The following is a 26890-nucleotide window of genomic DNA, read 5'->3' on the forward strand; positions in this document are numbered from 1 at the left end:
GACGGGTATGGGTAACCTTCCAGTCGGCTACTCCTAGCTGTGGCTAATGGAGGCCCCTATGCCAGACGGGTATGGGTAACCTTCCAGTGGCCACTCCTATCTGTGGCTAATGGAGGACCCTGTGCCAGACGGGTATGAGGTAACCTTCCAGTCGGCCACTCCTAGCTGTGGCTAATGGAGGCCCCTGTGCCAGACGGGTATGAGGTAACCTTCCAGTCGGCTACTCCTAGCTGTGGCTAATGGAGGACCCTGTGCCAGACGGGTATGGGTAACCTTCCAGTCGGCCACTCCTAGCTGTGGCTAATGGAGGACCCTGTGTCAGACGGGTATGGGTAACCTTCCAGTCGGCCACTCCTAGCTGTGGCTAATGGAGGACCCTGTGCCAGACGGGTATGGGTAACCTTCCAGTCGGCCAAGCCTAGCTGTGGCTAATGGAGGCCCCTGTGCCAGACGGGTATGAGGTAACCTTCCAGTCGGCCACTCCTAGCTGTGGCTAATGGAGGCCCCTGTGCCTGACGGGTATGGTTAACCTTCCATTCGGCCACTCCTAGCTGTGGCCAATGGAGGCCCCTGTGCCAGACGGGTATGGGTAACCTTCCAGTCGGCCACTCCTAGCTGTCGCTAATGGAGGCTCCTATGCCAGACGGGTATGGGTAACCTTCCAGTCGGCCAATCCTAGCTGTGGCTAATGGAGGACCCTGTGCCAGACGGGTATGGGTAACCTTCCAGTCGGCCACTCTTAGCTGTGGCTAATGGAGGCTCCTATGCCAGATGGGTATGGGTAACCTTCCAGTCGGCTACTCCTAGCTGTGGCTAATGGAGGACCCTGTGCCAGACGGGTATGAGGTAACCTTCCAGTCGGCCACTCCTAGCTGTGGCTAATGGAGGCCCCTGTGCCAGACGGGTATGAGGTAACCTTCCAGTCGGCTACTCCTAGCTGTGGCTAATGGAGGCCCCTGTGCCATACGGGTATTGGTAACCTTCCAGTCGGCCACTCCTAGCTGTGGCTAATGGAGGACCCTGTGCCAGACGGGTATGGGTAACCTTCCAGTCGGCCACTCCTAGCTGTGGCTAATGGAGGCCCCTGTGCCAGACGGGTATGAGGTAACCTTCCAGTCGGCCACTCCTAGCTGTGGCTAATGGAGGACCCTGTGCCAGACGGGTATGGGTAACCTTCCAGTCGGCCACTCCTAGCTGTGGCTAATGGAGGCCCCTGTGCCAGACGGGTATGAGGTAACCTTCCAGTCGGCCACTCCTAGCTGTGGCTAATTGAGGACCCTGTGCCAGACGGGTATGGGTAACCTTCCAGTCAGCCACTCCTAGCTGTGGCTATTGGAGGCCCCTGTGCCAGACGGGTATGAAGTAACCTTCCTGTCGGCCACTCCTAGCTGTGGCTAATGGAGGCTCCTGTGCCAGACGGGTATGTGTAACCTTCCAGTCGGCCACTCCTAGCTGTGGCTAATGGAGGCCCCTGTGCCAGACGGGTATGAGGTAACCTTCCAGTCGGCTACTCCTAGCTGTGGCTAATGGAGGCCCCTGTGCCAGACGGGTATGGGTAACCTTCCAGTCGGCCACTCCTAGCTGTGGCTAATGGAGGCCCCTGTGCCAGACGGGTATGGGTAACCTTCCAGTCGGCCACTCCTAGCTGTGGCTAATGGAGGCCCCTGTGCCAGACGGGTATGGGTAACCTTCCAGTCGGCCACTCCTAGCTGTGGCTAATGGAGGCCCCTGTGCCAGACGGGTATGAGGTAACCTTCCAGTCGGCCACTCCTAGCTGTGGCTAATGGAGGCCCCTGTGCCAGACGGGTATGGGTAACCTTCCAGTCGGCTACTCCTAGCTGTGGCTAATGGAGGACGCTGTGCTAGACGGGTATGGGTAACCTTCCAGTCGGCCACTCCTAGCTGTGGCTAATGGAGGCCTCTGTGCCAGACGGTAATGGGTAACCTTCCAGTCGGCCACACCTAGCTGTGGCTAATGGAGGCCCCTGTGCCAGACGGGTATGGGTAACCTTCCAGTCGGCCACTCCTAGCTGTGGCTAATTGAGGCCCCTGTGCCAGACGGGTATGAGGTAACCTTCCAGTCGGCCACTCTTAGCTGTGGCTAATGGAGGCCCCTGTGCCAGACGGGTATGGGTAACCTTCCAGTCGGCCACTCCTAGCTGTGGCTAATGGAGGACCCTGTGCCAGACGGGTATGAGGTAACCTTCCATTCGGCCACTCCTAGCTGTGGCTAATGGAGGCCCCTGTGCCAGACGGGTATGAGGTAACCTTCCAGTCGGCTACTCCTAGCTGTGGCTAATGGAGGCCCCTGTGCCAGACGGGTATGGGTAACCTTCCAGTCGGCCACTCCTAGCTGTGGCTAATGGAGGACCCTGTGCCAGACGGGTATGGGTAACCTTCCAGTCGGCCACTCCTAGCTGTGGCTAATGGAGGCCCCTGTGCCAGAAGGGTATGAGGTAACCTTCCAGTCGGCCACTCCTGGCTGTGGCTAATGGAGGCCCCTGTGCCGGACGGGTATGGGTAACCTTCCAGTCGGCCACTCCTAGCTGTGGCTAATGGAGGACCCTGTGCCGGACGGGTATGGGTAACCTTCCAGTCGGCCACTCCTAGCTGTGGCTAATGGAGGCCCCTGTGCCAGACGGGTATGGGTAACCTTCCAGTCGGCCACTCCTAGCTGTGGCTAATGGAGGCCCCTGTGCCAGACGGGTATGGGTAACCTTCCAGTCGGCCACTCCTAGCTGTGGCTAATGGAGGCCCCTGTGCCAGACGGGTATGAGGTAACCTTCCAGTCGGCCACTCCTAGCTGTGGCTAATGGAGGCCCCTGTGCCAGACGGGTATGAGGTAACCTTCCAGTCGGCCACTCCTAGCTGTGGCTAATGGAGGCCCCTGTGCCAGACGGGTATGAGGTAACCTTCCAGTCGGCTACTCCTAGCTGTGGCTAATGGAGGCCCCTGTGCCAGACGGGTAAGGGTAACCTTCCAGTCGGCCACCCCTAGCTGTGGCTAATGGAGGACCCTGTGCCAGACGGGTATGGGTAACCTTCCAGTCGGCCACTCCTAGCTGTGGCTAATGGAGGACCCTGTGTCAGACGGGTATGGGTAACCTTCCAGTCGGCCACTCCAAGCTGTGGCTAATGGAGGACCCTGTGCCAGACGGGTATGGGTAACCTTCCAGTCGGCCACTCCTAGCTGTGGCTAATGGAGGCCCCTGTGCCTGACGGGTATGGTTAACCTTCCAGTCAGCCACTCCTAGCTGTGGCTAATGGAGGCCCCTGTGCCGGACGGGTATGGGTAACCTTCCAGTCGGCCACTCCTAGCTGTGGCTAATGGAGGCCCCTGTGCCAGACGGGTATGGGTAACCTTCCAGTCGGCCACTCCTAGCTGTGGCTAATGGAGGCTCCTATGCCAGACGGGTATGGGTAACCTTCCAGTCGGCCAATCCTAGCTGTGGCTAATGGAGGACCCTGTGCCAGACGGGTATGGGTAACCTTCCAGTCGGCCACTCTTAGCTGTGGCTAATGGAGGCTCCTATGCCAGACGGGTATGGGTAACCTTCCAGTCGGCCACTCCTAGCTGTGGCTAATGGAGGACCCTGTGCCAGACGGGTATGAGGTAACCTTCCAGTCGGCCACTCCTAGCTGTGGCTAATGGAGGCCCCTGTGCCAGACGGGTATTGGTAACCTTCCTGTCGGCCACTCCTAGCTGTGGCTAATGGAGGCCCCTGTGCCAGACGGGTATGGGTAACCTTCCAGTCGGCCACTCCTAGCTGTGGCTAATGGAGGACCCTGTGCCAGACGGGTATGGGTAACCTTCCAGTCGGCCACTCCTAGCTGTGACTAATGGAGGCCCCTGTGCCAGAAGGATATGAGGTAACCTTCCAGTCGGCCACTTCTGGCTGTGGCTAATGGAGGCCCCTGTGCCGGACAGGTATGGGTAACCTTCCAGTCGGCCACTCCTAGCTGTGGCTAATGGAGGACCCTGTGCCGGACGGGTATGGGTAACCTTCCAGTCGGCCACTCCTAGCTGTGGCTAATGGAGGCCCCTGTGCCAGACGGGTATGGGTAACCTTCCAGTCGGCTACTCCTAGCTGTGGCTAATGGAGGACCCTGTGCCAGACGGGTATGGGTAACCTTCCAGTCGGCTACTCCTAGCTGTGGCTAATGGAGGACCCTGTGCCAGACGGGTATGCGTAACCTTCCAGTCGGCCACTCCTAGCTGTGGCTAATGGAGGACCCTGTGCCAGACGGGTATGAGGTAACCTTCCAGTCGGCTACTCCTAGCTGTGGCTAATGGAGGCCCCTGTGCCAGACGGGTAAGGGTAACCTTCCAGTCGGCCACTCCTAGCTGTGGCTAATGGCGGACCCTGTGCCAGACGGGTATGGGTAACCTTCCAGTCGGCCACTCCTAGCTGTGGCTAATGGAGGACCCTGTGCCAGACGGGTATGGGTAACCTTCCAGTCGGCCACTCCTAGCTGTGGCTAATGGAGGCCCCTGTGCCAGACGGGTATGAGGTAACCTTCCAGTCGGCCACTCCTAGCTGTGGCTAATGGAGGACCCTGTGCCTGACGGGTATGGTTAACCTTCCAGTCGGCCACTCCTAGCTGTGGCTAATGGAGGACCCTGTGCCGGACGGGTATGGGTAACCTTCCAGTCGGCCACTCCTAGCTGTGGCTAATGGAGGCCCCTGTGCCAGACGGGTATGGGTAACCTTCCAGTCGGCCACTCCTAGCTGTGGCTAATGGAGGCCCCTGTGCCAGACGGGTATGAGGTAACCTTCCAGTCGGCTACACCTAGCTGTGGCTAATGGAGGCCCCTGTGCCAGACGGGTATGGGTAACCTTCCAGTCGGCCACTCCTAGCTGTGGCTAATGGAGGACCCTGTGCCAGACGGGTATGGGTAACCTTCCAGTCAGCCACTCCTAGCTGTGGCTAATGGAGGCCCCTGTGCCAGACGGGTATGAGGTAACCTTCCAGTCGGCCACTCCTAGCTGTGGCTAATGGAGGACCCTGTGCCAGACGGGTATGGGTAACCTTCCAGTCGGCCACTCCTAGCTGTGGCTATTGGAGGCCCCTGTGCCAGACGGGTATGAGGTAACCTTCCAGTCGGCCACTCCTAGCTGTGGCTAATGGAGGCCCCTATGCCAGACGGGTATGGGTAACCTTCCAGTCGGCTACTCCTAGCTGTGGCTAATGGAGGACGCTGTGCCAGACGGGTATGGGTAACCTTCCAGTCGGCCACTCCTAGCTGTGGCTAATGGAGGGCCCTGTGCCAGACGGGTATGAGGTAACCTTCCAGTCGGCCACTCCTAGGTGTGGCTAATGGAGGCTCCTATGCCAGACGGTAATGGGTAACCTTCCAGTCGGCTACTCCTAGCTGTGGCTAATGGAGTACCCTGTGCCAGACGGGTATGGGTAACCTTCCAGTCGGCCACACCTAGCTGTGGCTAATGGAGGACCCTGTGCCAGACGGGTATGGGTAACCTTCCAGTCGGCCACTCCTAGCTGTGGCTAATGGAGGCCCCTGTGCCAGACGGGTATGAGGTAACCTTCCAGTCGGCCACTCCTAGCTGTGGCTAATGGAGGCTCCTATGCCAGACGGGTATGGGTAACCTTCCAGTCGGCCACTCCTAGCTGTGGCTAATGGAGGCCCCTATGCCAGACGGGTATGGGTAACCTTCCAGTCGGCCACTCCTAGCTGTGGCTAATGGAGGACCCTGTGCCAGACGGGTATGAGGTAACCTTCCAGTCGGCCACTCCTAGCTGTGGCTAATGGAGGACCCTGTGCCAGACGGGTATGGGTAACCTTCCAGTCGGCCACTCCTAGCTGTGGCTAATGGAGGCCCCTGTGCCAGACGGGTATGAGGTAACCTTCCAGTCGGCCACTCCTAGCTGTGACTAATGGAGGCCCCTATGCCAGACGGGTATGAGGTAACCTTCCAGTCGGCCACTCCTAGCTGTGGCTAATGGAGGCCCCTGTGCCAGACGGGTATGGGTAACCTTCCAGTCGGCTACTCCTAGCTGTGGCTAATGGAGGACCCTGTGCCAGACGGGTATGGGTAACCTTCCAGTCGGCTACTCCTAGCTGTGGCTAATGGAGGACCCTGTGCCAGACGGGTATGGGTAACCTTCCAGTCGGCCACTCCTAGCTGTGGCTAATGGAGGCCCCTGTGCCAGACGGGTTTGAGGTAACCTTCCAGTCGGCCACTCCTAGCTGTGGCTAATGGAGGCTCCTATGCCAGACGGGTATGGGTAACCTTCCAGTCAGCCACTCCTAGCTGTGGCTAATGGAGGCCCCTGTGCCAGACGGGTATGAGGTAACCTTCCAGTCGGCCACTCCTAGCTGTGGCTAATGGAGGGTCCTATGCCAGACGGGTATGGGTAACCTTCCAGTCGGCTACTCCTAGCTGTGGCTAATGGAGGACCCTGTACCAGACGGGTATGGGTAACCTTCCAGTCGGCCACTCCTAGCTGTGGCTAATGGAGGCCCCTGTGCCAGACGGGTATGGGTAACCTTCCAGTCGGCCACTCCTAGCTGTGGCTAATGGAGGCCCCTGTGCCAGACGGGTATGGGTAACCTTCCAGTCGGCCACTCCTAGCTGTGGCTAATGGAGGCCCCTGTGCCAGACGGGTATGGGTAACCTTCCAGTCGGCCACTCCTAGCTGTGGCTAATGGAGTCCCCTGTGCCAGACGGGTATGGGTAACCTTCCAGTCGGCCACTCCTAGCTGTGGCTAATGGAGGCCCCTGTGCCAGACGGGTATGGGTAACCTTCCAGTCGGCCACTCCTAGCTGTGGCTAATGGAGGCCCCTGTGCCAGACGGGTATGAGGTAACCTTCCAGTCGGCTACACCTAGCTGTGGCTAATGGAGGCCCCTGTGCCAGACGGGTATGGGTAACCTTCCAGTCGGCCACTCCTAGCTGTGGCTAATGGAGGACCCTGTGCCAGACGGGTATGGGTAACCTTCCAGTCGGCCACTCCTAGCTGTGGCTAATGGAGGCCCCTGTGCCCGACGGGTATGAGGTAACCTTCCAGTCGGCCACTCCTAGCTGTGGCTAATGGAGGCCCCTTTGCCAGACGGGTATGGGTAACCTTCCAGTCGGCTACTCCTAGCTGTGGCTAATGGAGGACCCTGTGCCAGAAGGGTATGGGTAACCTTCCAGTCGGCCACTCCTAGCTATGGCTAATGGAGGCCCCTGTGCCGGATGGGTATGGGTAACCTTCCAGTCGGCCACTCCTAGCTGTGGCTAATGGAGGACCCTGTGCCGGACGGGTATGGGTAACCTTCCAGTCGGCCACTCCTAGCTGTGGCTAATGGAGGCCCCTGTGCCAGACGGGTATGGGTAACCTTCCAGTCGGCCACTCCTAGCTGTGGCTAATGGAGGCTCCTATGCCAGACGGGTATGGGTAACCTTCCAGTCGGCTACTCCTAGCTGTGGCTAATGGAGGACCCTGTGCCAGACGGGTATGGGTAACCTTCCAGTCGGCCACTCCTAGCTGTGGCTAATGGAGGACCCTGTGCCAGACGGGTATGGGTAACCTTCCAGTCGGCCACTCCTAGCTGTGGCTAATGGAGGACCCTGTGTCAGACGGGTATGGGTAACCTTCCAGTCGGCCACTCCTAGCTGTGGCTAATGGAGGACCCTGTGCCAGACGGGTATGGGTAACCTTCCAGTCGGCCACTCCTAGCTGTGGCTAATGGAGGCCCCTGTGCCTGACGGGTATGGTTAACCTTCCAGTCACCCACTCCTAGCTGTGGCTAATGGAGGCCCCTGTGCCGGACGGGTATGGGTAACCTTCCAGTCGGCCACTCCTAGCTGTGGCTAATGGAGGCCCCTGTGCCAGACGGGTATGGGTAACCTTCCAGTCGGCCACTCCTAGCTGTGGCTAATGGAGGCTCCTATGCCAGACGGGTATGGGTAACCTTCCAGTCGGCCAATCCTAGCTGTGGCTAATGGAGGACCCTGTGCCAGACGGGTATGGGTAACCTTCCAGTCGGCCACTCTTAGCTGTGGCTAATGGAGGCTCCTATGCCAGACGGGTATGGGTAACCTTCCAGTCGGCCACTCCTAGCTGTGGCTAATGGAGGACCCTGTGCCAGACGGGTATGAGGTAACCTTCCAGTCGGCCACTCCTAGCTGTGGCTAATGGAGGCCCCTGTGCCAGACGGGTATTGGTAACCTTCCTGTCGGCCACTCCTAGCTGTGGCTAATGGAGGCCCCTGTGCCAGACGGGTATGGGTAACCTTCCAGTCGGCCACTCCTAGCTGTGGCTAATGGAGGACCCTGTGCCAGACGGGTATGGGTAACCTTCCAGTCGGCCACTCCTAGCTGTGACTAATGGAGGCCCCTGTGCCAGAAGGGTATGAGGTAACCTTCCAGTCGGCCACTTCTGGCTGTGGCTAATGGAGGCCCCTGTGCCGGACAGGTATGGGTAACCTTCCAGTCGGCCACTCCTAGCTGTGGCTAATGGAGGACCCTGTGCCGGACGGGTATGGGTAACCTTCCAGTCGGCCACTCCTAGCTGTGGCTAATGGAGGCCCCTGTGCCAGACGGGTATGGGTAACCTTCCAGTCGGCTACTCCTAGCTGTGGCTAATGGAGGACCCTGTGCCAGACGGGTATGGGTAACCTTCCAGTCGGCTACTCCTAGCTGTGGCTAATGGAGGACCCTGTGCCAGACGGGTATGGGTAACCTTCCAGTCGGCCACTCCTAGCTGTGGCTAATGGAGGACCCTGTGCCAGACGGGTATGAGGTAACCTTCCAGTCGGCCACTCCTAGCTGTGGCTAATGGAGGCCCCTGTGCCAGACGGGTATTGGTAACCTTCCTGTCGGCCACTCCTAGCTGTGGCTAATGGAGGCCCCTGTGCCAGACGGGTATGGGTAACCTTCCAGTCGGCCACTCCTAGCTGTGGCTAATGGAGGACCCTGTGCCAGACGGGTATGGGTAACCTTCCAGTCGGCCACTCCTAGCTGTGACTAATGGAGGCCCCTGTGCCAGAAGGGTATGAGGTAACCTTCCAGTCGGCCACTTCTGGCTGTGGCTAATGGAGGCCCCTGTGCCGGACAGGTATGGGTAACCTTCCAGTCGGCCACTCCTAGCTGTGGCTAATGGAGGACCCTGTGCCGGACGGGTATGGGTAACCTTCCAGTCGGCCACTCCTAGCTGTGGCTAATGGAGGCCCCTGTGCCAGACGGGTATGAGGTAACCTTCCAGTCGGCCACTCCTAGCTGTGGCTAATGGAGGGTCCTATGCCAGACGGGTATGGGTAACCTTCCAGTCGGCTACTCCTAGCTGTGGCTAATGGAGGACCCTGTACCAGACGGGTATGGGTAACCTTCCAGTCGGCCACTCCTAGCTGTGGCTAATGGAGGCCCCTGTGCCAGACGGGTATGGGTAACCTTCCAGTCGGCCACTCCTAGCTGTGGCTAATGGAGGCCCCTGTGCCAGACGGGTATGGGTAACCTTCCAGTCGGCCACTCCTAGCTGTGGCTAATGGAGGCCCCTGTGCCAGACGGGTATGGGTAACCTTCCAGTCGGCCACTCCTAGCTGTGGCTAATGGAGTCCCCTGTGCCAGACGGGTATGGGTAACCTTCCAGTCGGCCACTCCTAGCTGTGGCTAATGGAGGCCCCTGTGCCAGACGGGTATGGGTAACCTTCCAGTCGGCCACTCCTAGCTGTGGCTAATGGAGGCCCCTGTGCCAGACGGGTATGAGGTAACCTTCCAGTCGGCCACACCTAGCTGTGGCTAATGGAGGCCCCTGTGCCAGACGGGTATGGGTAACCTTCCAGTCGGCCACTCCTAGCTGTGGCTAATGGAGGACCCTGTGCCAGACGGGTATGGGTAACCTTCCAGTCGGCCACTCCTAGCTGTGGCTAATGGAGGCCCCTGTGCCCGACGGGTATGAGGTAACCTTCCAGTCGGCCACTCCTAGCTGTGGCTAATGGAGGCCCCTTTGCCAGACGGGTATGGGTAACCTTCCAGTCGGCTACTCCTAGCTGTGGCTAATGGAGGACCCTGTGCCAGAAGGGTATGGGTAACCTTCCAGTCGGCCACTCCTAGCTATGGCTAATGGAGGCCCCTGTGCCGGATGGGTATGGGTAACCTTCCAGTCGGCCACTCCTAGCTGTGGCTAATGGAGGACCCTGTGCCGGACGGGTATGGGTAACCTTCCAGTCGGCCACTCCTAGCTGTGGCTAATGGAGGCCCCTGTGCCAGACGGGTATGGGTAACCTTCCAGTCGGCCACTCCTAGCTGTGGCTAATGGAGGCTCCTATGCCAGACGGGTATGGGTAACCTTCCAGTCGGCTACTCCTAGCTGTGGCTAATGGAGGACCCTGTGCCAGACGGGTATGGGTAACCTTCCAGTCAGCCACTCCTAGCTGTGGCTATTGGAGGCCCCTGTGCCAGACGGGTATGAAGTAACCTTCCAGTCGGCCACTCCTAGCTGTGGCTAATGGAGGCTCCTATGCCAGACGGGTATGTGTAACCTTCCAGTCGGCCACTCCTAGCTGTGGCTAATGGAGGACGCTGTGCCAGATGGGTATGAGGTAACCTTCCAGTCGGCCACTCCTAGCTGTGGCTAATGGAGGCCCCTGTGCCAGACGGGTATGAGGTAACCTTCCAGTCGGCCACTCCTAGCTGTGGCTAATGGAGGCCCCTGTGCCAGACGGGTATGGGTAACCTTCCAGTCGGCCACTCCTAGCTGTGGCTAATGGAGGCCCCTGTGCCAGACGGGTTTGATGTAACCTTCCAGTCGGCCACTCCTAGCTGCGGCTAATGGAGGACCCTGTGCCAGACAGGTATGGGTAACCTTCCAGTCGGCCACTCCTAGCTGTGGCTAATGGAGGCCCCTGTGCCAGACGGGTATGAGGTAACCTTCCAGTCGGCCACTCCTAGCTGTGGCTAATGGAGGCTCCTATGCCAGACGGGTATGGGTAACCTTCCAGTCGGCCACTCCTAGCTGTGGCTAATGGAGGACCCTGTGCCAGACAGGTATGGGTAACCTTCCAGTCGGCCACTCCTAGCTGTGGCTAATGGAGGCCCCTGTGCCAGACGGGTATGAGGTAACCTTCCAGTCGGCCACTCCTAGCTGTGGCTAATGGAGGCTCCTATGCCAGACGGGTATGGGTAACCTTCCAGTCGGCTACTCCTAGCTGTGGCTAATGGAGGACGCTGTGCTAGACGGGTATGGGTAACCTTCCAGTCGGCCACTCCTGGCTGTGGCTAATGGAGGCCTCTGTGCCAGACGGTAATGGGTAACCTCCCAGTCGGCTACTCCTAGCTGTGGCTAATGGAGGCCCCTGTGCCAGACGGGTATGGGTAACCTTCCAGTCGGCCACTCCTAGCTGTGGCTAATGGAGGACCCTGTGCCAGACGGGTATGGGTAACCTTCCAGTCGGCCACTCCTAGCTGTGGCTAATGGAGGACCTTGTGCCGGACGGGTATGGGTAACCTTCAAGTCGGCCACTCCTAGCTGTGGCTAATGGAGGCCCCTGTGCCAGACGGGTATGGGTAACCTTCCAGTCGGCCACTCCTAGCTGTGGCTAATGGAGGCCCCTGTGCCAGACGGGTATGAGGTAACCTTCCAGTCGGCCACTCTTAGCTGTGGCTAATGGAGGCTCCTATGCCAGACGGGTATGGGTAACCTTCCAGTCGGCCACTCCTAGCTGTGGCTAATGGAGGCCCCTGTGCCAGACGGGTATGAGCTAACCTTCCAGTCGGCTACTCCTAGCTGTGGCTAATGGAGGCCCCTGTGCCAGACGGGTATGGGTAACCTTCCAGTCGGCCACTCCTAGCTGTGGCTAATGGAGGACCCTGTGCCAGACGGGTATGAGGTAACCTTCCAGTCGGCCACTCCTAGCTGTGGCTAATGGAGGACCCTGTGCCAGACGGGTATGGGTAACCTTCCAGTCGGCCACTCCTGGCTGTGGCTAATGGAGGCCCCTGTGCCAGAAGGGTATGAGGTAACCTTCCAGTCGGCCATTCCTGGCTGTGGCTAATGGAGGACCCTGTGCCGGACGGGTATGGGTAACCTTCCAGTCGGCCACTCCTAGCTGTGGCTAATGGAGGACCCTGTGCCGGACGGGTATGGGTAACCTTCCAGTCGGCTACTCCTAGCTGTGGCTAATGGAGGCCCCTGTGCCAGACGGGTATGAGGTAACCTTCCAGTCGGCCACTCCTAGCTGTGGCTAATGGAGGCCCCTATGCCAGACGGGTATGGGTAACCTTCCAGTGGCCACTCCTAGCTGTGGCTAATGGAGGACCCTGTGCCAGACGGGTATGAGGTAACCTTCCAGTCGGCCACTCCTAGCTGTGGCTAATGGAGGCCCCTGTGCCAGACGGGTATGAGGTAACCTTCCAGTCGGCCACTCCTAGCTGTGGCTAATGGAGGACCCTGTGCCAGACGTGTAAGGGTAACCTTCCAGTCGGCCACTCTTAGCCGTGGCTAATGGAGGACCCTGTGCCAGACGGGTATGGGTAACCTTCCAGTCGGCCACTCCTAGCTGTGGCTAATGGAGGACCCTGTGTCAGACGGGTATGGGTAACCTTCCAGTCGGCCACTCCTAGCTGTGGCTAATGGAGGACCCTGTGCCAGACGGGTATGGGTAACCTTCCAGTCGGCCAAGCCTAGCTGTGGCTAATGGAGGCCCCTGTGCCAGACGGGTATGAGGTAACCTTCCAGTCGGCCACTCCTAGCTGTGGCTAATGGAGGCCCCTGTGCCTGACGGGTATGGTTAACCTTCCATTCGGCCACTCCTAGCTGTGGCTAATGGAGGACCCTGTGCCGGACGGGTATGGGTAACCTTCCAGTCGGCCACTCCTAGCTGTGGCCAATGGAGGCCCCTGTGCCAGACGGGTATGGGTAACCTTCCAGTCGGCCACTCCTAGCTGTCGCTAATGGAGGCTCCTATGCCAGACGGGTATGGGTAACCTTCCAGTCGGCCAATCCTAGCTGTGGCTAATGGAGGACCCTGTGCCAGACGGGTATGGGTAGCCTTCCAGTCGGCCACTCTTAGCTGTGGCTAATGGAGGCTCCTATGCCAGACGGGTATGGGTAACCTTCCAGTCGGCTACTCCTAGCTGTGGCTAATGGAGGACCCTGTGCCAGACGGGTATGAGGTAACCTTCCAGTCGGCCACTCCTAGCTGTGGCTAATGGAGGCCCCTGTGCCAGACGGGTATGAGGTAACCTTCCAGTCGGCTACTCCTAGCTGTGGCTAATGGAGGCCCCTGTGCCAGACGGGTATTGGTAACCTTCCAGTCGGCCACTCCTAGCTGTGGCTAATGGAGGACCCTGTGCCAGACGGGTATGGGTAACCTTCCAGTCGGCCATTCCTAGCTGTGTAGCTGTGGCTAATGGAGGCCCCTGTGCCAGACGGGTATGAGGTAACCTTCCAGTCGGCCACTCCTAGCTGTGGCTAATGGAGGACCCTGTGCCAGACGGGTATGGGTAACCTTCCAGTCGGCCACTCCTAGCTCTGGCTAATGGAGGCCCCTGTGCCAGACGGGTATGAGGTAACCTTCCAGTCGGCCACTCCTAGCTGTGGCTAATGGAGGACCCTGTGCCAGACGGGTATGGGTAACCTTCCAGTCGGCCACTCCTAGCTGTGGCTAATGGAGGACCCTGTGCCAGACGGGTATGAGGTAACCTTCCAGTCGGCCACTCCTAGCTGTGGCTAATGGAGGCCCCTGTGCCAGACGGGTATGAGGTAACCTTCCAGTCGGCTACTCCTAGCTGTGGCTAATGGAGGCCCCTGTGCCAGACGGGTATGGGTAACCTTCCAGTCGGCCACTCCTAGCTGTGGCTAATGGAGGCCCCTGTGCCAGACGGGTATGGGTAACCTTCCAGTCGGCCACTCCTAGCTGTGGCTAATGGAGGCCCCTGTGCCAGACGGGTATGGGTAACCTTCCAGTCGGCCACTCCTAGCTGTGGCTAATGGAGGCCCCTGTGCCAGACGGGTATGAGGTAACCTTCCAGTCGGCCACTCCTAGCTGTGGCTAATGGAGGCCCCTGTGCCAGACGGGTATGGGTAACCTTCCAGTTGGCTACTCCTAGCTGTGGCTAATGGAGGACGCTGTGCTAGACGGGTATGGGTAACCTTCCAGTCGGCCACTCCTAGCTGTGGCTAATGGAGGCCTCTGTGCCAGACGGTAATGGGTAACCTTCCAGTCGGCCACTCCTAGCTGTGGCTAATGGAGTACCCTGTGCCAGACGGGTATGGGTAACCTTCCAGTCGGCCACACCTAGCTGTGGCTAATGGAGGCCCCTGTGCCAGATGGGTATGGGTAACCTTCCAGTCGGCCACTCCTAGCTGTGGCTAATGGAGGCCCCTGTGCCAGACGGGTATGAGGTAACCTTCCAGTCGGCCACTCTTAGCTGTGGCTAATGGAGGCCCCTGTGCCAGACGGGTATGGGTAACCTTCCAGTCGGCCACTCCTAGCTGTGGCTAATGGAGGACCCTGTGCCAGACGGGTATGAGGTAACCTTCCAGTCGGCCACTCCTAGCTGTGGCTAATGGAGGCCCCTGTGCCAGACGGGTATGAGGTAACCTTCCAGTCGGCTACTCCTAGCTGTGGCTAATGGAGGCCCCTGTGCCAGACGGGTATGGGTAACCTTCCAGTCGGCCACTCCTAGCTGTGGCTAATGGAGGACCCTGTGCCAGACGGGTATGGGTAACCTTCCAGTCGGCCACTCCTAGCTGTCGCTAATGGAGGCTCCTATGCCAGACGGGTATGGGTAACCTTCCAGTCGGCCAATCCTAGCTGTGGCTAATGGAGGACCCTGTGCCAGACGGGTATGGGTAACCTTCCAGTCGGCCACTCTTAGCTGTGGCTAATGGAGGCTCCTATGCCAGACGGGTATGGGTAACCTTCCAGTCGGCTACTCCTAGCTGTGGCTAATGGAGGACCCTGTGCCAGACGGGTATGAGGTAACCTTCCAGTCGGCCACTCCTAGCTGTGGCTAATGGAGGCCCCTGTGCCAGACGGGTATGAGGTAACCTTCCAGTCGGCTACTCCTAGCTGTGGCTAATGGAGGCCCCTGTGCCAGACGGGTATTGGTAACCTTCCAGTCGGCCACTCCTAGCTGTGGCTAATGGAGGACCCTGTGCCAGACGGGTATGGGTAACCTTCCAGTCGGCCATTCCTAGCTGTGTAGCTGTGGCTAATGGAGGCCCCTGTGCCAGACGGGTATGAGGTAACCTTCCAGTCGGCCACTCCTAGCTGTGGCTAATGGAGGACCCTGTGCCAGACGGGTATGGGTAACCTTCCAGTCGGCCACTCCTAGCTGTGGCTAATGGAGGCCCCTGTGCCAGACGGGTATGAGGTAACCTTCCAGTCGGCCACTCCTAGCTGTGGCTAATGGAGGACCCTGTGCCAGACGGGTATGGGTAACCTTCCAGTCAGCCACTCCTAGCTGTGGCTATTGGAGGCCCCTGTGCCAGACGGGTATGAAGTAACCTTCCAGTCGGCCACTCCTAGCTGTGGCTAATGGAGGCTCCTGTGCCAGACGGGTATGTGTAACCTTCCAGTCGACCACTCCTAGCTGTGGCTAATGGAGGACTCTGTGCCAGACGGGTATGAGGTAACCTTCCAGTCGGCCACTCCTAGCTGTGGCTAATGGAGGCCCCTGTGCCAGACGGGTATGAGGTAACCTTCCAGTCGGCTACTCCTAGCTGTGGCTAATGGAGGCCCCTGTGCCAGACGGGTATGGGTAACCTTCCAGTCGGCCACTCCTAGCTGTGGCTAATGGAGGCCCCTGTGCCAGACGGGTATGGGTAACCTTCCAGTCGGCCACTCCTAGCTGTGGCTAATGGAGGCCCCTGTGCCAGACGGGTATGGGTAACCTTCCAGTCGGCCACTCCTAGCTGTGGCTAATGGAGGCCCCTGTGCCAGACGGGTATGAGGTAACCTTCCAGTCGGCCACTCCTAGCTGTGGCTAATGGAGGCCCCTGTGCCAGACGGGTATGGGTAACCTTCCAGTCGGCTACTCCTAGCTGTGGCTAATGGAGGACGCTGTGCCAGACGGGTATGGGTAACCTTCCAGTCGGCCACTCCTAGCTGTGGCTAATGGAGGCCTCTGTGCCAGACGGTAATGGGTAACCTTCCAGTCGGCCACTCCTAGCTGTGGCTAATGGAGTACCCTGTGCCAGACGGGTATGGGTAACCTTCCAGTCGGCCACACCTAGCTGTGGCTAATGGAGGCCCCTGTGCCAGACGGGTATGGGTAACCTTCCAGTCGGCCACTCCTAGCTGTGGCTAATGGAGGCCCCTGTGCCAGACGGGTATGAGGTAACCTTCCAGTCGGCCACTCTTAGCTGTGGCTAATGGAGGCCCCTGTGCCAGACGGGTATGGGTAACCTTCCAGTCGGCCACTCCTAGCTGTGGCTAATGGAGGACCCTGTGCCAGACGGGTATGAGGTAACCTTCCAGTCGGCCACTCCTAGCTGTGGCTAATGGAGGCCCCTGTGCCAGACGGGTATGAGGTAACCTTCCAGTCGGCTACTCCTAGCTGTGGCTAATGGAGGCCCCTGTGCCAGACGGGTATGGGTAACCTTCCAGTCGGCCACTCCTAGCTGTGGCTAATGGAGGACCCTGTGCCAGACGGGTATGGGTAACCTTCCAGTCGGCCACTCCTAGCTGTGGCTAATGGAGGCCCCTGTGCCAGAAGGGTATGAGGTAACCTTCCAGTCGGCCACTCCTGGCTGTGGCTAATGGAGGCCCCTGTGCCAGACGGGTATGGGTAACCTTCCAGTCGGCCACTCCTAGCTGTGGCTAATGGAGGCCCCTGTGCCGGACGGGTATGGGTAACCTTCCAGTCGGCCACTCCTAGCTGTGGCTAATGGAGGCCCCTGTGCCAGACGGGTATGGGTAACCTTCCAGTCAGCTACTCCTAGCTGTGGCTAATGGAGGACGCTGTGCTAGACGGGTATGGGTAACCTTCCAGTCGGCCACTCCTAGCTGTGGCTAATGGAGGCCTCTGTGCCAGACGGTAATGGGTAACCTTCCAGTTGGCCACTCCTAGCTGTGGCTAATGGAGTACCCTGTGCCAGACGGGTATGGGTAACCTTCCAGTCGGCCACACCTAGCTGTGGCTAATGGAGGCCCCTGTGCCAGACGGGTATGGGTAACCTTCCAGTCGGCCACTCCTAGCTGTGGCTAATGGAGGCCCCTGTGCCAGACGGGTATGAGGTAACCTTCCAGTCGGCCACTCTTAGCTGTGGCTAATGGAGGCCCCTGTGCGAGACGGGTATGGGTAACCTTCCAGTCGGCCACTCCTAGCTGTGGCTAATGGAGGACCCTGTGCCAGACGGGTATGAGGTAACCTTCCAGTCGGCCACTCCTAGCTGTGGCTAATGGAGGCGCCTGTGCCAGACGGGTATGAGGTAACCTTCCAGTCGGCTACTCCTAGCTGTGGCTAATGGAGGCCCCTGTGCCAGACGGGTATGGGTAACCTTCCAGTCGGCCACTCCTAGCTGTGGCTAATGGAGGACCCTGTGCCAGACGGGTATGGGTAACCTTCCAGTCGGCCACTCCTAGCTGTGGCTAATGGAGGCCCCTGTGCCAGAAGGGTATGAGGTAACCTTCCAGTCGGCCACTCCTGGCTGTGGCTAATGGAGGCCCCTGTGCCAGACGGGTATGGGTAACCTTCCAGTCGGCCACTCCTAGCTGTGGCTAATGGAGGACCCTGTGCCGGACGGGTATGGGTAACCTTCCAGTCGGCCACTCCTAGCTGTGGCTAATGGAGGCCCCTGTGCCAGATGGGTATGGGTAACCTTCCAGTCGGCCACTCCTAGCTGTGGCTAATGGAGGACCCTGTGCCAGACGGGTATGGGTAACCTTCCAGTCGGCCACTCCTAGCTGTGGCTAATGGAGGCCCCTGTGCCAGAAGGGTATGAGGTAACCTTCCAGTCGGCCACTCCTGGCTGTGGCTAATGGAGGCCCCTGTGCCGGACGGGTATGGGTAACCTTCCAGTCGGCCACTCCTAGCTGTGGCTAATGGAGGACCCTGTGCCGGACGGGTATGGGTAACCTTCCAGTCGGCCACTCCTAGCTGTGGCTAATGGAGGCCCCTGTGCCAGACGGGTATGGGTAACCTTCCAGTCGGCCACTCCTAGCTGTGGCTAATGGAGGCCCCTGTGCCAGACGGGTATGAGGTAACCTTCCAGTCGGCCACTCTTAGCTGTGGCTAATGGAGGCCCCTGTGCCAGACGGGTATGGGTAACCTTCCAGTCGGCCACTCCTAGCTGTGGCTAATGGAGGACCCTGTGCCAGACGGGTATGAGGTAACCTTCCAGTCGGCCACTCCTAGCTGTGGCTAATGGAGGCCCCTGTGCCAGACGGGTATGAGGTAACCTTCCAGTCGGCTACTCCTAGCTGTGGCTAATGGAGGCCCCTGTGCCAGACAGGTATGGGTAACCTTCCAGTCGGCCACTCCTAGCTGTGGCTAATGGAGGACCCTGTGCCAGACGGGTATGGGTAACCTTCCAGTCGGCCACTCCTAGCTGTGGCTAATGGAGGCCCCTGTGCCAGAAGGGTATGAGGTAACCTTCCAGTCGGCCACTCCTGGCTGTGGCTAATGGAGGCCCCTGTGCCGGACGGGTATGGGTAACCTTCCAGTCGGCCACTCCTAGCTGTGGCTAATGGAGGCCCCTGTGCCAGACGGGTATGGGTAACCTTCCAGTCGGCCACTCCTAGCTGTGGCTAATGGAGGCCCCTGTGCCAGACGGGTATGGGTAACCTTCCAGTCGGCCACTCCTAGCTGTGGCTAATGGAGGCCCCTGTGCCAGACGGGTATGAGGTAACCTTCCAGTCAGCCACTCCTAGCTGTGGCTAATGGAGGCTCCTGTGCCAGACGGGTATGAGGTAACCTTCCAGTCGGCCACTCCTAGCTGTGGCTAATGGAGGCCCCTGTGCCAGACGGGTATGAGGTAACCTTCCAGTCGGCCACTCCTAGCTGTGGCTAATGGAGGCCCCTGTGCCAGACGGGTAAGGGTAACCTTCCAGTCGGCCACTCCTAGCTGTGGCTAATGGAGGACCCTGTGCCAGACGGGTATGGGTAACCTTCCAGTCGGCCACTCCTAGCTGTGGCTAATGGAGGACCCTGTGTCAGACGGGTATGGGTAACCTTCCAGTCGGCCACTCCTAGCTGTGGCTAATGGAGGACCCTGTGCCAGACGGGTATGGGTAACCTTCCAGTCGGCCACTCCTAGCTGTGGCTAATGGAGGCCCCTGTCCCTGACGGGTATGGTTAACCTTCCAGTCGGCCACTCCTAGCTGTGGCTAATGGAGGCCCCTGTGCCGGACGGGTATGGGTAACCTTCCAGTCGGCCACTCCTAGCTGTGGCTAATGGAGGCCCCTGTGCCAGACGGGTATGGGTAACCTTCCAGTCGGCCACTCCTAGCTGTGGCTAATGGAGGCTCCTGTGCCAGACGGGTATGGGTAACCTTCCAGTCGGCCAATCCTAGCTGTGGCTAATGGAGGACCCTGTGCCAGACGGGTATGGGTAACCTTCCAGTCGGCCACTCTTAGCTGTGGCTAATGGAGGCTCCTATGCCAGACGGGTATGGGTAACCTTCCAGTCGGCCACTCCTAGCTGTGGCTAATGGAGGACCCTGTGCCAGACGGGTATGAGGTAACCTTCCAGTCGGCCACTCCTAGCTGTGGCTAATGGAGGCCCCTGTGCCAGACGGGTATTGGTAACCTTCCAGTCGGCCACTCCTAGCTGTGGCTAATGGAGGACCCTGTGCCAGACGGGTATGGGTAACCTTCCAGTCGGCCACTCCTGGCTGTGGCTAATGGAGGCCCCTGTGCCAGAAGGGTATGAGGTAACCTTCCAGTCGGCCACTCCTAGCTGTGGCTAATGGAGGGTCCTATGCCAGACGGGTATGGGTAACCTTCCAGTCGGCTACTCCTAGCTGTGGCTAATGGAGGACCCTGTACCAGACGGGTATGGGTAACCTTCCAGTCGGCCACTCCTAGCTGTGGCTAATGGAGGCCCCTGTGCCAGACGGGTATGGGTAACCTTCCAGTCGGCCACTCCTAGCTGTGGCTAATGGAGGCCCCTGTGCCAGACGGGTATGGGTAACCTTCCAGTCGGCCACTCCTAGCTGTGGCTAATGGAGGCCCCTGTGCCAGACGGGTATGGGTAACCTTCCAGTCGGCCACTCCTAGCTGTGGCTAATGGAGTCCCCTGTGCCAGACGGGTATGGGTAACCTTCCAGTCGGCCACTCCTAGCTGTGGCTAATGGAGGCCCCTGTGCCAGACGGGTATGGGTAACCTTCCAGTCGGCCACTCCTAGCTGTGGCTAATGGAGGCCCCTGTGCCAGACGGGTATGAGGTAACCTTCCAGTCGGCCACACCTAGCTGTGGCTAATGGAGGCCCCTGTGCCAGACGGGTATGGGTAACCTTCCAGTCGGCCACTCCTAGCTGTGGCTAATGGAGGACCCTGTGCCAGACGGGTATGGGTAACCTTCCAGTCGGCCACTCCTAGCTGTGGCTAATGGAGGCCCCTGTGCCCGACGGGTATGAGGTAACCTTCCAGTCGGCCACTCCTAGCTGTGGCTAATGGAGGCCCCTTTGCCAGACGGGTATGGGTAACCTTCCAGTCGGCTACTCCTAGCTGTGGCTAATGGAGGACCCTGTGCCAGAAGGGTATGGGTAACCTTCCAGTCGGCCACTCCTAGCTATGGCTAATGGAGGCCCCTGTGCCGGATGGGTATGGGTAACCTTCCAGTCGGCCACTCCTAGCTGTGGCTAATGGAGGACCCTGTGCCGGACGGGTATGGGTAACCTTCCAGTCGGCCACTCCTAGCTGTGGCTAATGGAGGCCCCTGTGCCAGACGGGTATGGGTAACCTTCCAGTCGGCCACTCCTAGCTGTGGCTAATGGAGGCTCCTATGCCAGACGGGTATGGGTAACCTTCCAGTCGGCTACTCCTAGCTGTGGCTAATGGAGGACCCTGTGCCAGACGGGTATGGGTAACCTTCCAGTCAGCCACTCCTAGCTGTGGCTATTGGAGGCCCCTGTGCCAGACGGGTATGAAGTAACCTTCCAGTCGGCCACTCCTAGCTGTGGCTAATGGAGGCTCCTATGCCAGACGGGTATGTGTAACCTTCCAGTCGGCCACTCCTAGCTGTGGCTAATGGAGGACGCTGTGCCAGATGGGTATGAGGTAACCTTCCAGTCGGCCACTCCTAGCTGTGGCTAATGGAGGCCCCTGTGCCAGACGGGTATGAGGTAACCTTCCAGTCGGCCACTCCTAGCTGTGGCTAATGGAGGCCCCTGTGCCAGACGGGTATGGGTAACCTTCCAGTCGGCCACTCCTAGCTGTGGCTAATGGAGGCCCCTGTGCCAGACGGGTTTGATGTAACCTTCCAGTCGGCCACTCCTAGCTGCGGCTAATGGAGGACCCTGTGCCAGACAGGTATGGGTAACCTTCCAGTCGGCCACTCCTAGCTGTGGCTAATGGAGGCCCCTGTGCCAGACGGGTATGAGGTAACCTTCCAGTCGGCCACTCCTAGCTGTGGCTAATGGAGGCTCCTATGCCAGACGGGTATGGGTAACCTTCCAGTCGGCCACTCCTAGCTGTGGCTAATGGAGGACCCTGTGCCAGACAGGTATGGGTAACCTTCCAGTCGGCCACTCCTAGCTGTGGCTAATGGAGGCCCCTGTGCCAGACGGGTATGAGGTAACCTTCCAGTCGGCCACTCCTAGCTGTGGCTAATGGAGGCTCCTATGCCAGACGGGTATGGGTAACCTTCCAGTCGGCTACTCCTAGCTGTGGCTAATGGAGGACGCTGTGCTAGACGGGTATGGGTAACCTTCCAGTCGGCCACTCCTGGCTGTGGCTAATGGAGGCCTCTGTGCCAGACGGTAATGGGTAACCTCCCAGTCGGCTACTCCTAGCTGTGGCTAATGGAGGCCCCTGTGCCAGACGGGTATGGGTAACCTTCCAGTCGGCCACTCCTAGCTGTGGCTAATGGAGGACCCTGTGCCAGACGGGTATGGGTAACCTTCCAGTCGGCCACTCCTAGCTGTGGCTAATGGAGGACCTTGTGCCGGACGGGTATGGGTAACCTTCAAGTCGGCCACTCCTAGCTGTGGCTAATGGAGGCCCCTGTGCCAGACGGGTATGGGTAACCTTCCAGTCGGCCACTCCTAGCTGTGGCTAATGGAGGCCCCTGTGCCAGACGGGTATGAGGTAACCTTCCAGTCGGCCACTCTTAGCTGTGGCTAATGGAGGCTCCTATGCCAGACGGGTATGGGTAACCTTCCAGTCGGCCACTCCTAGCTGTGGCTAATGGAGGCCCCTGTGCCAGACGGGTATGAGCTAACCTTCCAGTCGGCTACTCCTAGCTGTGGCTAATGGAGGCCCCTGTGCCAGACGGGTATGGGTAACCTTCCAGTCGGCCACTCCTAGCTGTGGCTAATGGAGGACCCTGTGCCAGACGGGTATGAGGTAACCTTCCAGTCGGCCACTCCTAGCTGTGGCTAATGGAGGACCCTGTGCCAGACGGGTATGGGTAACCTTCCAGTCGGCCACTCCTGGCTGTGGCTAATGGAGGCCCCTGTGCCAGAAGGGTATGAGGTAACCTTCCAGTCGGCCATTCCTGGCTGTGGCTAATGGAGGACCCTGTGCCGGACGGGTATGGGTAACCTTCCAGTCGGCCACTCCTAGCTGTGGCTAATGGAGGACCCTGTGCCGGACGGGTATGGGTAACCTTCCAGTCGGCTACTCCTAGCTGTGGCTAATGGAGGCCCCTGTGCCAGACGGGTATGAGGTAACCTTCCAGTCGGCCACTCCTAGCTGTGGCTAATGGAGGCCCCTATGCCAGACGGGTATGGGTAACCTTCCAGTGGCCACTCCTAGCTGTGGCTAATGGAGGACCCTGTGCCAGACGGGTATGAGGTAACCTTCCAGTCGGCCACTCCTAGCTGTGGCTAATGGAGGCCCCTGTGCCAGACGGGTATGAGGTAACCTTCCAGTCGGCCACTCCTAGCTGTGGCTAATGGAGGACCCTGTGCCAGACGGGTAAGGGTAACCTTCCAGTCGGCCACTCTTAGCCGTGGCTAATGGAGGACCCTGTGCCAGACGGGTATGGGTAACCTTCCAGTCGGCCACTCCTAGCTGTGGCTAATGGAGGACCCTGTGTCAGACGGGTATGGGTAACCTTCCAGTCGGCCACTCCTAGCTGTGGCTAATGGAGGACCCTGTGCCAGACGGGTATGGGTAACCTTCCAGTCGGCCAAGCCTAGCTGTGGCTAATGGAGGCCCCTGTGCCAGACGGGTATGAGGTAACCTTCCAGTCGGCCACTCCTAGCTGTGGTTAATGGAGGCCCCTGTGCCTGACGGGTATGGTTAACCTTCCATTCGGCCACTCCTAGCTGTGGCTAATGGAGGACCCTGTGCCGGACGGGTATGGGTAACCTTCCAGTCGGCCACTCCTAGCTGTGGCCAATGGAGGCCCCTGTGCCAGACGGGTATGGGTAACCTTCCAGTCGGCCACTCCTAGCTGTCGCTAATGGAGGCTCCTATGCCAGACGGGTATGGGTAACCTTCCAGTCGGCCAATCCTAGCTGTGGCTAATGGAGGACCCTGTGCCAGACGGGTATGGGTAGCCTTCCAGTCGGCCACTCTTAGCTGTGGCTAATGGAGGCTCCTATGCCAGACGGGTATGGGTAACCTTCCAGTCGGCTACTCCTAGCTGTGGCTAATGGAGGACCCTGTGCCAGACGGGTATGAGGTAACCTTCCAGTCGGCCACTCCTAGCTGTGGCTAATGGAGGCCCCTGTGCCAGACGGGTATGAGGTAACCTTCCAGTCGGCTACTCCTAGCTGTGGCTAATGGAGGCCCCTGTGCCAGACGGGTATTGGTAACCTTCCAGTCGGCCACTCCTAGCTGTGGCTAATGGAGGACCCTGTGCCAGACGGGTATGGGTAACCTTCCAGTCGGCCATTCCTAGCTGTGTAGCTGTGGCTAATGGAGGCCCCTGTGCCAGACGGGTATGAGGTAACCTTCCAGTCGGCCACTCCTAGCTGTGGCTAATGGAGGACCCTGTGCCAGACGGGTATGGGTAACCTTCCAGTCGGCCACTCCTAGCTCTGGCTAATGGAGGCCCCTGTGCCAGACGGGTATGAGGTAACCTTCCAGTCGGCCACTCCTAGCTGTGGCTAATGGAGGACCCTGTGCCAGACGGGTATGGGTAACCTTCCAGTCAGCCACTCCTAGCTGTGGCTATTGGAGGCCCCTGTGCCAGACGGGTATGAAGTAACCTTCCAGTCGGCCACTCCTAGCTGTGGCTAATGGAGGCTCCTGTGCCAGACGGGTATGTGTAACCTTCCAGTCGGCCACTCCTAGCTGTGGCTAATGGAGGACCCTGTGCCAGACGGGTATGAGGTAACCTTCCAGTCGGCCACTCCTAGCTGTGGCTAATGGAGGCCCCTGTGCCAGACGGGTATGAGGTAACCTTCCAGTCGGCTACTCCTAGCTGTGGCTAATGGAGGCCCCTGTGCCAGACGGGTATGGGTAACCTTCCAGTCCGCCACTCCTAGCTGTGGCTAATGGAGGCCCCTGTGCCAGACGGGTATGGGTAACCTTCCAGTCGGCCACTCCTAGCTGTGGCTAATGGAGGCCCCTGTGCCAGACGGGTATGGGTAACCTTCCAGTCGGCCACTCCTAGCTGTGGCTAATGGAGGCCCCTGTGCCAGACGGGTATGAGGTAACCTTCCAGTCAGCCACTCCTAGCTGTGGCTAATGGAGGCCCCTGTGCCAGACGGGTATGGGTAACCTTCCAGTTGGCTACTCCTAGCTGTGGCTAATGGAGGACGCTGTGCTAGACGGGTATGGGTAACCTTCCAGTCGGCCACTCCTAGCTGTGGCTAATGGAGGCCTCTGTGCCAGACGGTAATGGGTAACCTTCCAGTCGGCCACTCCTAGCTGTGGCTAATGGAGTACCCTGTGCCAGACGGGTATGGGTAACCTTCCAGTCGGCCACACCTAGCTGTGGCTAATGGAGGCCCCTGTGCCAGACGGGTATGGGTAACCTTCCAGTCGGCCACTCCTAGCTGTGGCTAATGGAGGCCCCTGTGCCAGACGGGTATGAGGTAACCTTCCAGTCGGCCACTCTTAGCTGTGGCTAATGGAGGCCCCTGTGCCAGACGGGTATGGGTAACCTTCCAGTCGGCCACTCCTAGCTGTGGCTAATGGAGGACCCTGTGCCAGACGGGTATGAGGTAACCTTCCAGTCGGCCACTCCTAGCTGTGGCTAATGGAGGCCCCTGTGCCAGACGGGTATGAGGTAACCTTCCAGTCGGCTACTCCTAGCTGTGGCTAATGGAGGCCCCTGTGCCAGACGGGTATGGGTAACCTTCCAGTCGGCCACTCCTAGCTGTGGCTAATGGAGGACCCTGTGCCAGACGGGTATGGGTAACCTTCCAGTCGGCCACTCCTAGCTGTCGCTAATGGAGGCTCCTATGCCAGACGGGTATGGGTAACCTTCCAGTCGGCCAATCCTAGCTGTGGCTAATGGAGGACCCTGTGCCAGACGGGTATGGGTAACCTTCCAGTCGGCCACTCTTAGCTGTGGCTAATGGAGGCTCCTATGCCAGACGGGTATGGGTAACCTTCCAGTCGGCTACTCCTAGCTGTGGCTAATGGAGGACCCTGTGCCAGACGGGTATGAGGTAACCTTCCAGTCGGCCACTCCTAGCTGTGGCTAATGGAGGCCCCTGTGCCAGACGGGTATGAGGTAACCTTCCAGTCGGCTACTCCTAGCTGTGGCTAATGGAGGCCCCTGTGCCAGACGGGTATTGGTAACCTTCCAGTCGGCCACTCCTAGCTGTGGCTAATGGAGGACCCTGTGCCAGACGGGTATGGGTAACCTTCCAGTCGGCCATTCCTAGCTGTGTAGCTGTGGCTAATGGAGGCCCCTGTGCCAGACGGGTATGAGGTAACCTTCCAGTCGGCCACTCCTAGCTGTGGCTAATGGAGGACCCTGTGCCAGACGGGTATGGGTAACCTTCCAGTCGGCCACTCCTAGCTGTGGCTAATGGAGGCCCCTGTGCCAGACGGGTATGAGGTAACCTTCCAGTCGGCCACTCCTAGCTGTGGCTAATGGAGGACCCTGTGCCAGACGGGTATGGGTAACCTTCCAGTCAGCCACTCCTAGCTGTGGCTATTGGAGGCCCCTGTGCCAGACGGGTATGAAGTAACCTTCCAGTCGGCCACTCCTAGCTGTGGCTAATGGAGGCTCCTGTGCCAGACGGGTATGTGTAACCTTCCAGTCGACCACTCCTAGCTGTGGCTAATGGAGGACTCTGTGCCAGACGGGTATGAGGTAACCTTCCAGTCGGCCACTCCTAGCTGTGGCTAATGGAGGCCCCTGTGCCAGACGGGTATGAGGTAACCTTCCAGTCGGCTACTCCTAGCTGTGGCTAATGGAGGCCCCTGTGCCAGACGGGTATGGGTAACCTTCCAGTCGGCCACTCCTAGCTGTGGCTAATGGAGGCCCCTGTGCCAGACGGGTATGGGTAACCTTCCAGTCGGCCACTCCTAGCTGTGGCTAATGGAGGCCCCTGTGCCAGACGGGTATGGGTAACCTTCCAGTCGGCCACTCCTAGCTGTGGCTAATGGAGGCCCCTGTGCCAGACGGGTATGAGGTAACCTTCCAGTCGGCCACTCCTAGCTGTGGCTAATGGAGGCCCCTGTGCCAGACGGGTATGGGTAACCTTCCAGTCGGCTACTCCTAGCTGTGGCTAATGGAGGACGCTGTGCTAGACGGGTATGGGTAACCTTCCAGTCGGCCACTCCTAGCTGTGGCTAATGGAGGCCTCTGTGCCAGACGGTAATGGGTAACCTTCCAGTCGGCCACTCCTAGCTGTGGCTAAT

The sequence above is a fragment of the Ambystoma mexicanum genome, chromosome 6p, assembly GCF_040938575.1.
Source record: "Ambystoma mexicanum isolate Mex_15411 chromosome 6p, UKY_AmexF1_1, whole genome shotgun sequence".
NCBI classification, from domain to species: domain Eukaryota; kingdom Metazoa; phylum Chordata; class Amphibia; order Caudata; family Ambystomatidae; genus Ambystoma; species Ambystoma mexicanum.